Source organism: Macaca thibetana, chromosome 19 (assembly GCF_024542745.1).
Source record: "Macaca thibetana thibetana isolate TM-01 chromosome 19, ASM2454274v1, whole genome shotgun sequence".
Taxonomy (NCBI): Eukaryota; Metazoa; Chordata; class Mammalia; order Primates; family Cercopithecidae; genus Macaca; species Macaca thibetana.
In genome coordinates, this window is record NC_065596.1 from 27,589,109 (window position 1) to 27,601,876 (window position 12,768).

Genomic DNA, 12,768 nt, shown 5'->3' on the forward strand with positions numbered 1-12,768 from the left:
TCAAATGAAGTCTCTCTCTCTCTTTTTTTTTTTTTTTTGGGGGGGCATGGAGTCTCGCTTAGTCACCCAGACTGGAGTGCAGTGGTGCGATCTCCGCTCACTGCAAGCTCCACCTCCTGGGTTCACGCCATTCTCCTGCCTCAGCCTCCTGAGTAGCTGGGATTACAGGCGCCCACCACCATGCCCAGCTAATTTTTAAATTTTATTTTATTTTTTAGTAGAGACAGGGTTTCACCGTGTTAGCCAGGATGGTCTCCATCTCCTGACCTCATGATCCTCCCGCCTTGGCCTCCCAAAGTGCTGGGACTACAGGCATGAGCCACTGCGCCTGGCTGCAGATGAAGTCTCTTATCCTGCTAGAATTGTAGTTTGTAGTCTGCAGGGCAGAGAGCTGTAAGCAGTACTTTGTCCCCTTGGGTTTAGGCTTTGAGAAAGAAAAAGCGTTTCTCAACTTTTTTTTTTTTTCCCATTTGGAGTAGGGAGAAATACTCTTCCTCCCCACCCCCAAATGCCAAGGCTGATTTAGAAATACTGAAATAAGACTCTATAGGCCAGGCGCAGCACGGTGGCTCACGCCTGTAATCCCAGCACTTTTGGAGGCCGAGGCAGGTGGATCTCTTGAGGTCAGGAGTGAGACCAGCCTGGCCAACGTGGTGAAACCCTGTACTAAAAAAGTACAAAAATTAGCCGGGCGTGGTGGCAGGCACTTGTAGTCCCAGCTACTCAGGAGGCTGAGGCAGGAGAATCGTGTGAACCTGGGAGGCAGAGGTTGCAGTGAGCCAAGATCATGCGACTGTATTCCAGCCTGGGCAACAGAGGGAGACTCTGTCTCAAAAAAAAAAAAAAAGAAAGAAAAAAGAAAAAACAATATGTGTGTGTGTGTGTATATATATATATATATATATATATATATATATATACTCTTTATTTTTTCAGAAAAAGACATTTTGGTGAGATACCACAACAGAACTGTGTTATATAATAATCCTTGACCAGCAGATTATGATATATAGAAGGATTTCTTCAAGTTAAAGCTTTCGCTACTCTCCCTCCCATGAAAGAACAGAGAACAGAATTACTTGTCCAAAAGTATTGCAGGGACCTTTGGAAAGAAAGGTTGCCAGAAACTTTTATTATTACAAATCCTACCAAATCAGAAGGTTCTAGAATCCAGGCTGTCTTGAGAGCTGACAGTCCTGACAACTCTTTGTAAAATATAATACAGAGGCCAGTTTGGCAGCCCTGCGGGCCCCGAGAGATGGGGGAACAGGGTGCCATCACCCTCCCAAGGAAATTGCATCCCCTTTGTGCTACATCACATAGTAGAGGGTGTTCCTGCATTACTGCTGTCCAGGAGCTTCCAGAGTTTTCTCACCTGTGCTGTGTGAGAAAGGGCAGAGTGGTTCGGTTCCCCTCCCCACCTGTGCTGACCATTAATAAATGCCATAGGCATCCTCCTGTTTGATTTTCCTTTGCCTGGCTTTTCTACGTGGAGTCCTTCATCTGCCTCCAGTGTTTTCTCCTCCAAAGGTTGGTAGGAGGCCAACCTGTGGAAAGCATTGCTTATTTAGGAAGCCAGAAAACAGCCTGACTTGCCTCCAGTATTTTCCCAGAGCTCACCTATTTAATGATACTGGAATCCAAACATTTTGAACATTTCTTCTCTTCCTCCTCCTCTCCCAATGAAGACTGTTGCCAGAACAGCTTAAAAATGCTGACAGTCTTCTAATTTGTGGGGGTGTTTGCACACCTGGAAATTAGGAAGGTGGCATAATAGCATACTGAATTATAACTATGTTCTGACTTCTACCTACATTTTTAATATTTACTGAAAATGATGCTTTAAAAACACATTCCCATGCAATCCAGGCTTTAAAGAGCACACACTGTAGTGGAGGCTGAGCAGAAAACAACTGGTCACAGTGCGCCTCTGAGATAGCTGTGTTCATGCTGGTAATGAGCACTTCCTAACCTGAGACTTCCTTCCCCGGGTTGTTGGGTCAGCGTGCAAGAAGTGGTCAGCTTCCGGTCTATCTTTAGCTATGTGGGCCACACCTCTTCAAGTCAAATAAAAATGATACTTCTGGCCCAAGAGCAATAGCGTGCCAGAAGTCAGTTATGGAGTATCCTTTGGAAAGAGTGACTAGAAGGTGAAATTTTCTTTTCCTGCCTTGGAAAATGGTGCTTTGAAATGAGGGTAGTTGCTTTATCGTCCCAGTGCAGAGATGAGCAAATCCTTTGCCTCTAGAGCAAACCTCCTATTAAAATTGCTGCAGTTCAGAACATAGACTGGCACTTGTTTTACTGGAAAAGCAAGATACCGTCAGGGCAGAGAAGGCCAAAACAACCCCTATGTGGGGGATTTGGCCTTTGATTTTTATTGGCATGACAAAGCAATACAATATTTATTTGAAGGGAGGGGGCAGCCAGGCACTAGGATTTCAGTTGGTAATGGAAAATACACTCAGTACCTCCTGTGTGCCAGGCACCATGGGGAAATGGCACAGACCCTTCTTGCCCAGACCTTAGTACCCAGTTGAGGCAGCAAGACCTACACAGCCACTGAAAATAGGTGGCCTGCCCAGGGAAGGCTGTGTGTAGGCATGTCGGGATAGTTATGTTAGAGTAGGGTGTAGTGATTAGGAGCTCAAGCTCGGGGAATCTGGGCTACAGTCAACTCCAGCTCCTTCACTTCCTTACTTGGACTTTGAGCACGTGAGTCACCTCTCCACATTCTTTTTGCAAAAGAGGGAGCACCTTCCTGATCAGGTTGTGAGAAATGAACACTGGGCGTAGTGCATGCTGGATAAATGTCAGCTGTCTTCATTTAACTAGACCCCAGAGAATGAGTGGAACTAAAGCAGTCATGTGAGGTAAGGAAGGACTTGAAGGTAGAAATATGCATATTGTATTCCGAGAAAGGAGAAAACTTGTCTGGTCTAGCTGAGGGCTTGAGGGACCAACATTATCCATCCCCTCTTGTGGAAGTTTTAACTCCATGAATTACTGAGCTGCTTTCTTGGTACTTACCCTAGCAACCGCCCTAACAAAAAAAAAAAAAAAAGCTATGCTCTGGGTACCAATGTGATACAGAAAAAAATCACTCAGTGCCCTTGGCTGATTTGCTAGATTAGGTCTTTACTGTAAAACTGCAGTTGGAGTGAGGGAATCGCTTTCATTTCTCCTCATGAAAGTGCAGACTGTAAAGCTGACTCTCATTCTGGGTGCTTTTCCCAGCTGAACAATTTAGCAACCCACCCTCATAGTGGGAGCCTTCCGCACTCAGCTGAATGAAATTGAAAATCTACGATTGCACTTCAGTAGGGTCCATGAATAGTGGCTTTGTCTGTAAAGAGTTGTTGTTGCACATGGTCTCTGTCTCCCAGTGCCATGCGTTTGCAAAGACGAGATCAGGATCGGCAGGGTCTTATTTTAAAGCCAAAAAACAGGCTGGGGAGCCTTGTTCCACAAAGTACGCCTTTTGGTCATGCTGAAATGGCTGCATTTGGTGTGTTTGACCGTGGATTTAAAGAGAAGACATTATTGGCTATTTACCCTTCTATCTGATGTGTTCTTATTTTGGCGCTAAAAAAAAAAAAAAAGACAAAACAGAATGATAAAGAAAATCTTTCACTCACTGCAGCAACCACATGACAAGACAACCTATTGAAAAGCTAACCAATTCAATCATGCATTGTTTGGTCTATAAGGCACCAAGTAACCAGTTTGACAGTTTGTGTCCTCCCCTGGTGAATTGGCTTATTTCATTGGATTCAGTGAATTGGCTGGTTGTTGTGGCTTTGTGTGGACACAGCTCTCATTTTGTGAGGCCTAGAATGGAGTTAAAGTTTCTAGTGTGAATAAAAACCAGCTGGGGAATTGGACTGCTTGCTCCCCTGGGAGGGATGTTGCATTTTGACAGACAAGCTGAATGCGATGAAATATGAGCTCTTTGTAACCTACCTAGGAAAGACTCCCAGTGTGTGCTTCAGGAATGGTTAGTCCTACTCAATGAGCTTTGAGACCAAATACACACCTTGGTTTTAAAAATGGGGTGGGCACACTGACTTGACCTTGGATTTTCTGTTTCCTGAAAAAATTTTGTCTTTTAAACGAGGTACTTTTTTCTCCAGAGCACAAGTTCAGTCATTCTTTTAGGAAGGAGACATGCAATTCGGTGCGTGGGCATTTAGTGAGCACTTGTTTTATGCCCAACATTGTGCTGGGTGTCCTAGGTGTGGCAGTGATGTTAATCCAGCTTACAGTCTTGGGGATGTTGGGTTTTAAACATGTACTTGCATGCGTTTTGAATATTACCAAAGGGAAGGTACGGGATACTAAGGAATTGTGTAACAAGGAAGTTTAACCTAAACTGCGGTGTCAGGAAAGCTCCCCAAGGAAATGATATTTAAGGCTGAGACTTTTGAAGCGTGAGGCAGACAAAGTCAGTGAGGATGGAAGCTTCGTGGAGCTGAAAGAACTTGATGTGTTCAAAGAGTTGAAAGAAGCTTAGCGTGGCTGTTCTGGAGAGTTGAGGGGGACCCAGGCCAAACGATAGAGGGCTGTGGCTACCACGTGAAGAGTTTTGTGTTTTTGTGCATTTATTGAATACCTGCTGTGTGTCAGGTACGTATCAGGCATTTTCACATGAATTTTTAATTTATTCCTCCTCCCAGTCTTAATGAGGTGATGTTTTTCCTCCTTGATTTTGAGGTGAGGTAACTAAGGCTCAGAGAGGTTAAACCTTGCCCAAGTAAATGTAGCCACTGAGTGGAAGAGCTGAGATTCTGAACCCTGGTGTTCTGACTTCCACTTCCTGTGATTTTCATCACCCAGTCTTCAGAAAAGTTGCTAATATTCAACAGTCAGGTGCCTATATTTAGACCACTCAGTCAGTCCAGTTGATTTGTTCATTCCAACAAAAGATCTTTGATTATCTGAAAAAATCCATTTCTCCTCACTGCCCCCCAGAACAGCACGGTGCTGTTTGTTTCTAGCTTCAAAGCCTAGTTGAGTAAAGGACAAAAAAGGCATGGAGACATTGAAATAGCAACTGGAACTTTGAGAAGTTGTTTCTCACTGGTGTCACTCGATTCTCAGTTTATTTTAAGCCTGAAGAACTTCTGTAGTGTGTTTTTGGTGATAAAAATAGACTATCTTTAACTATCTGCCTTAGCTTACAGCACACCTGTTCTTAAAAAAAAAAAAAAATGACGATAGGCAACCCAAATCTCTTTTTAAAAGAACTGGGAATTGTGTTGATGCCTCACTGAGCCAACTTGGTCTCCTCCACCACCTGGTGATACTGAAATACCTTTGTAGGGACTCAAATTTTTCCAGCTCTAGTTGGGAATCACCTTTGCTTATAAGGCAAAGGCCTTCCAAATGGATTTTTACAGCGTTTGAGGCAAGCGATAAAAACTGACTCATAGCACTGAAAAGTCCAAATTCAGTGTGTGTTGAACTTCAGGCAAGTGTTCATGAAAATGTACCTGGAACTAGTGGGCCCTCCTCACTGTTTGGCTCCCAATCACACTGGCCATGAGCTGTCTTCTCAGGGGTGGACCCACGGTTGCCAGACTTTATGCCTTTATAGAACAAAAAGCTATGGTCTGGGCTGGGTGCAGTGGGTCACACCTGTAATCCCAACACTTTGGGAGGCTGAGGCAGGCACATCACTTGAGGTCAGGAGTTCGAGACCATCCTGGCCAACATGGCAAAACCCTGTCTCTACAAAAAAATACAAAAATTAGCCAGGTGTGGTGGCGGATGCCTATGATCCCAGCTACTCAGGAGGCTGAGGCAGGAGAATCAAGTGAACCCAGGAGGCGGAGGTTGCAGTGAGCCGGGATCATGCCACTGCACTCCAGCCTGGGCAATAGAGGGAGACTGTCTCAAAAAAAAAAAAAAAAAAAAAAGGCTATGGTTTGGATTTAGTTAGCTCCTGCAATAGGATGACATGCCTCCATTTCTTTTCCCATTATTTAAGAGGATTAGGGATGGCAGGAAGGCCAGGACTTTGTGGTCCTTCCTGTTCATCCCTAAATAAAGATGCTCCACGATGGTGAGTGACTGAGTCATAGTATTAACTGCCAGCTTGAAGGAGACCATATCTAAGCATTTGTGCTTTAATAATAGATTTTATCAGCAAGAATACATCTGCCTTCAGGTTTTCTTTTAAACTTGGGCGTGGAATTTTTCAGAGCCAGAAGGGGGAGCACCGGTTAACCAAGAATACATTTGGAGCATAAACAAATAACTTAATTGAAAAGGTCCTTTTGGAACTCTTTTGGAAATAGAAGAGAATAATTGCCAATCAGAAAGGCACGATGTTGAATATTGAGTGCAAGAAAGTGGTTTAGGGAACAGCTGTAGTAATGCCACTTACGGAATCTTTCCGATTTTCTAAGACTCTACTGGTTACAGTTAGTCCACAGTGTGCCACCACACAACTTGGCAAGCCATGAGTGTGACCCTCTGGGGCTCTGTGTATTGATTTCACTCTCATCCTTATTCAGATGGCACTGTCCCTGTTCCAGACTGCATTCCGTATATGGTGTTACCCTGTTACTCATTTTTTTTTTTAACATAAAACATTAATGCCGGGTGCGGTGGCTCACACCTGTAATCCCAGCACTTTGGGAGGTCGAGGTGGGCAGATCACCTGAGGTTGGGAGTTCGAGACCAGCCTGACAAACATGGAGAAACACCATCTCTACTGAAAGTACAAAATTAGCCAGGCTTGGTGGCACATGCCTGTAATCCCAGCTACTCAGGAGGCTGAGGCAGAAGAATCACTTGAACCTGGGAGGTGGAGTTTACAGTGAACTGAGATCGCACCATTGCACTCCAGCCTGGGCAACAAGAGCGAAACTCCGTCTCAAAAAAAAAAAAAATTTTTTTTTAAAGTTTGGGTCTCACTATGTTCCGGGCTGGTCTCAAAACTCTTGGCCTTAAGCAGTCCTCCCACCTGGGCTTCCCAGAGTGTTGGGATTATAGGCATGAGTCACTGCACCTGGCTGGTGTTAACTGTTTTTAAAAAAGGCCAGACGTGGTGGCTCACACCTGTAATCCCAATACTTTGGGAGGCCGAGTTTGGCAGATTGCTTGAGCCCAGGTGTTTGAAACTAGCTTGGGCAACATGGCAAAACCCTGTCTCTACAAAAAATTATCTGGGTGTAGTGGCACACGCCTGTAGTCCCAGCTAGTTGGGAGGCTGAGGTGGGAGATTCACCTGAGCCCAGCAAGGTCGAGGCTGCAGTAAGCCGTGATTACACCACTGCACTCCAGCCTGGGCAACACAGTGAGACGCTGTCTCAAAAAACCCACCAGAAAACCCAATACTGATGCCTGGTTCCCCACCACCCCACCCTGCTTCCACTCCAATTAAATCAAAATCTCTAGGGCTGTTGTCTAGGCACTTAAAAAAAAAAAAAAAAAAGACCAAAGAAAGGCAGTGAATCCAACAGGCTGGGTTCTGTTTTGTATTTCCTTTAATAGATATGTTACCAGGCATTTAAAAGGTTTAAAAGGCTATACTCGATAGTACAACTCTAGTGACCATATTTTCTGACTCTAAAATCTAGATAAGTAACTTTACATATATAAGGTTGTTTATGGAGACCAAAAGAGAATATTTGAAGTTGACAGTGTAGGGTCAGTAAGTAGCCCTCCCTGCTGTTCCCACAGAAGATAGAATGTTCTTACCTTTTTCCATTGTCACATAGCTGGTACTTGCTCATGTGGTACCTAGATCAGCTTTGTTTATTGTGGATATGTCTTCTGTTACCAAATAGATAGAAGTTCATTGAGGGCGGGAGACGACTTTGGTCCTAGTATTAGCTCTGCTGCTAGTTTGTTATGTGGCCTTGGGTAATTCATAAATTCATTTAAAAAAAAAAAAAAAAAAAAAGACTCTTGCCTTCTAGGAACTTAGCCCAGTAGAATATTTGTTGTATGTGTACATAAATAACCATACCTTATTCAGTGCCTACAGAAGGAATTAGGACTTCATCTGGCAGTTTTTAAAAGGCTTGTGATATAGTACTGCCAAAGTATGAACAAGGCCTTCTAAGCCTCACCTCCTCACACGCTAGTGTGGCAGCACAGTATAAGGAGAAAAGAGAATCTGTACCATAGAGATAGTCCGCATCTCAGCTAAATTTGAGAAAATAGAAAGGAACATTGGCCCAGTACATTATTGGAAACTGTTTTTGTTCAGCAAATATATTGAGTGCCCACTGCACGTCAGGCCCTGGAACCCAACCATCTTCCCAGCTGATAGAAGGCCCTTCTTCTGGCTCTTACCTATCCCTTGGCTTCCATTCTACTCTTTTTCTTGCCCCAGTGGACTTGGACAGGGTCTGTGGACTGGGCTTACAGCCGAGTGGGGAGCAGAGGCAGTGACAGATGCAGCTTCCTGCTCTGCCACAGTCGGGAGTTTCCTCTTTATGCCCTTGTGTCTGAAAAGCCGAGAGACCAGAGGTAGTTTCCAGGCACCATTTCTCCCCAGTGCACCACAGGCATAAACTATTATTTATAAACTTTGCTGTGGTTAGTATCAAGACCAAAAATCAGGTGTGTTTTTAAGCAAACTATGAGGTACAAAGCAATGGGCTATGTTGTTCATTTTTTTTAATCGATCTAAAAGGCCAAAGTTAAAGTGTTTCAGGCTGGCCCAGTCCTTTGTGTATGGCAGTGGCATTTCATCGTGGAGGAGATAGATCATGCAGGGGAAAGAGCATGGAACTTTGATGTTCAAAGATCACAGCCCACTAAGTGCTGGCTCTGAATCTCCATGAGTCTCTGTTTTCTCAACTGTAAAATGGGTCTAAATGACCCTTACCTTGCAGAGTGGTCGTGAGGTTTTGAATAATTATGCAGAGCAACTACCACCATGCCCAGCCACTCCTAAGGAATCTCTCTTCCATTTTGACCCAGGTGGACTCTAAACTTAGAGGCGGCCGGTCATGGCGGCTCACACCTATAATCCCAGCACTTTGGGAGGCCAAGGCAGGTGGATCACTGGAAGTCAGGAGTTCAAGAACAGCCTGGCCAACATGGTGAAACCCCGTCTTTACTAAAAATACAAAAACTTGCTGGGCATGGTGGCTCACGCCTGTAATCGCAGCTACTCAGGAGGCTGAGGCAGGAGAATGGCTTGTTCTGGGGAGGCGGAGGTTGCAGTGAACCACGACTGCACTCCAACTTGGGCAACAGAGTGAGACTCCATTTCAATAAAAATTAATAAATAAATAAACTTAGAGGCACACACGTGGAGATTGTTCTCAGGGATTGACTTTCTCTGGCCAGATGCTTTTTTCAGTTCCGCCTGCTAATAGGTAAGTGCCTCCAAGAAGGTGGATGTTAGGTATTGTCACTTTCTCCTTTTCAAGGACCTGCTGCTGAAAGTGCACCCAATAACTCCCTAAAGAGTGACACACGTCTGACTGGGGTCATGAGATATCTGGCAGACCGCTCAGGAGAATGCCACTTCCATCAGAAATATGTCCAGTAACCCTTCAGATGCCTGAAGTGTTGGTTCTGTCAGCAATCTGGCCCAGCTCTTGGCATGCACCCCAAACTCTGATTTTCTTACTAGGAAGGTTTAGAATTCATTTTGCAAGAGTTCCAATTTTGTGACACCCTAGAGAGCCTTCAGTTATCTCAAGGAGGTATTTTGAAATTCTGTAAACCAGAGTTTAAGTCTTAAAAAAGAGGGAGTGAGATTGAATCCACGTCACTCAGCAAGGAGGTGGGGTGATGCTACTGCAAAAGCTCACCCTCCACATCCACTGTTGTAAATGGAAGGATTGAACTAAATCTTGGACTCTTTGAGGTGAAAGAGATAGGAGCAGTTGTCTCAGTTAGCCTTCCGTCTCTCTTATCGCTCCCAACATGACCCTTTGGAGCCGTACAAAAGAAGCCTGCTCCATAGTCAATAGGTAGCTCTATAGCTATTCGAAAATAGCTATCAGAGTGCCCCATTCTTCTCTTTGCCGACTTAAAGTTCCCTGGTATTTTGTATGAGTGGATCTTTATTACCTTTAGAAACCTTTGGAAGTCCTCCAGATAATCAGTGATCAATGTGCCTCCCTTTTTTTTTTTTTTTTTTTTTTTTTTTTTGAGACAGGGTCTTCTGCTGTCACCCAGGCTGGAGTGCAGTGGTGCAACTTTGACTCACTGCAGCCTCCACCTCAGCTCAAGCCATCCTCCCACTGAAGCCTCTCAAGTTGCTGGGACTACAGGCGTGTGTCACCACACCCAGATAATTTTTAAAATATTTTTTGTAGAGATGGGGTTTCTGACCAGACTGGTCTCAAACTCAGAGGCCTCAAGTGATCCGCCCGCCTCAGCCTCCCAAAGTGCTAGAATTACAGGCATGAGCCACTGAGCCCAGCTAGTGTGCTTTTTGTTTTGTTTTGTTTTTTGAGACGAGTCTCGCTCTGTTGCCCAGGCTGGAGTGCAGTGGCACGATCTCGGCTCACTGCAAGCTCCACCTCCCGGGTTCACACCATTCTCCTGCCTCAGCCTCCCGAGTAGCTGGGACTACAGGCGCCCGCCACCACGCCAGGCTAATTTTTTTTTTTTTTTTTTTTTTTTTGTAGAGACGGGGTTTTACTGTGTTAGCCAGGATAGTCTCGATTTCCTGACCTCTTGAACCACCCGCCTCGGCCTCCCAAAGTGCTGGGATTACAGATGTGAGCCACCATGCGTGGCTGCTAGTGTGCTTTTATTCACTTAGTCATCCATTTATTTATTCCCTCCATCCCAATAATTTTCACTAGATTATAAGCCGTGGTCGTTAAAAGCACAGGTTTTGCAGTCATGCAGAACTGACTTTGTCAAGTTACTGACTTTTTCTAGGAGCTGGCCTCTATAAAATGGAGTTTTTAACACCCACACCCACAAATCTTTTGTGACTCTGGAGTGCTTATAAAGAATTTATGCTGGCTGGGTGCAGTGGCTCATGCCTGTAATCCCAGCACTTTGGGAGTCCAAAGCAGGAGGGTCCCTTGAGCCCAGGAAGCCATGGTTGTAGGGAGCTATGACTGTGCCACTTTACCCCAGCCTGGATGGGCAGATTGCTTGAGCTCAGGAGTTCAAGACCAGCCTGGGCAACATGGTGAAGCCCCATCTCTATCAAAAATACAAAAACAATTAGCTGGGCATGGTAGTGCACGCCTATAGTCCCAGCTACCTGGGAAGCTGAGATGGGAGGATCGCCTGAGCCCAGGAGGTCAAGGCTGTAGTGAGCTGAGCAAGACCCTATCTAAAAAAGAACTTATGCTAGGTTCTGGTACACAGAAAGTACTCAGTTGATGAAGGCTAAATGTCCTGGGTAAGTTAGATTGTTAGAACACACCGGCATCATCTTGTTCCTAGCATTAAGAGGGTGGGGGAATATCAGATTGAAATTTGTTGTCTGTTTCCTAGAACCATGGTTAGAAGGAGGCTTTAAAGTGATTAGGAATAGCTTCCTTGCAGCTTCCATTTTTATTCCTTCACAGAGGTTTATTTGGAAGCCTCGGTTTTATTGAACAGTGCTGTTAGTTTTGACAGGCATATTCTGTAGGATTTGAAATTGTTAAAAACTTGAACGATAGAAATGGATGAATGTGATTTAAGTACAGATGCTCTTTGGTTATTCAGATTGTATAGCTAACCTTTTAAACTCTAAATATAAAAACTTTTCGACTTAACATGTTAAACTTTAAAAAAATACGAAATATTTTAAGGCGAGAGAGCATTGTTTGAATCATTGTTATCTGGTTGCAACAACGTGTGAAATAGAAGCACTCAGCCCTTCTTCCCCACCCCGCCCCCCACCCCAAGACGGAGTCTTGCTCTGTCGCCCAGGCTGGAGTGCAATGGCACAATCTCAGTTCACTGCAACCCCTACCTCCTGGGTTCAAGTGATTCTCCTGCCTCAGCCTCCTGCGTAGCTGGGATTACAGGCACTTGCCATCATGCCCGGCTAATTTTTGTGTTTTTGTAGAGACAGGGTTTCACCATGTTGGCCAGGCTGCTCTCGAACTCCTGATCTCAGGTGATCCACCCGCCTCACCCTCCCAAAGTGCTGGGATTACAGACGTGAGCCACCATGCCCGGCCAGCCCTCTTATTTATTTATTATTTTGAGACAGGGTCTCACTTTGTCACCAAGGCTGGAGTGCAGTGGCACGATTTCAGCTCACTACAGCCTTGACCTCCTGGGCTCAGGCGATCCTCCCATCTCAGCTTCCCAGGTAGCTGGGACTATAGGCGTGCACTACATGCCCAGCTAATTGTTTTTGTATTTTTGATAGAGATGGGGCTTCACCATGTTGCCCAGGCTGGTCTTGAACTCCTGAGCTCAAGCAATCTGCCCACCTCAGCCTCCCATAGTGCTAGGATTACAGGCATTAGCCACCATGCCCAGCCTTAAATTCTTTATGTTATACTTCATATAAGTAAAAGATGCTAGACAGACAGTATAGACTGGCTAAATTATTTCTTGTAAATGTATATCATATATCATTAATTGACTTTTCCTTACTTCTTTGGTAAAAAAAAGTCTGAAATCAGAGCCTGTTTGCTTCAGTCTATAAGGGGAGCAAGCAGCAGCCATTCCCCCCAACCTAGGAGGCTATGCCACCACTTTGTGAGAGGTGGGTATCTCACAGTGAGTGGGGACAGGCTTTATGGAATGCATGGTTCTTCCCTAGGACCCCAGAATCCATTCACATTATAGCAGTCTCCATACTGAGTCAAGGAGCAGGCTGAATGA

At 44.8% G+C, this 12,768-nt stretch overlaps 3 protein-coding genes across 4 annotated transcripts in view; 2 read left to right on the forward strand and 1 right to left on the reverse strand.

Moving 5' to 3' along the window:
• Nucleotides 1–12,768, forward strand: part of SAE1 (SUMO1 activating enzyme subunit 1) — a 549,006-nt gene that overhangs the window by 243,688 nt on the left and 292,550 nt on the right. The window lies entirely within an intron of this gene.
• The window catches only part of AP2S1 (adaptor related protein complex 2 subunit sigma 1), a 400,774-nt gene that overhangs the window by 86,054 nt on the left and 301,952 nt on the right, over nucleotides 1–12,768 (reverse strand). The window lies entirely within an intron of this gene.
• ARHGAP35 (Rho GTPase activating protein 35) overlaps nucleotides 1–12,768 on the forward strand; it is a 150,186-nt gene that overhangs the window by 63,939 nt on the left and 73,479 nt on the right. The gene's annotated exons all lie outside the window — the stretch shown is intronic.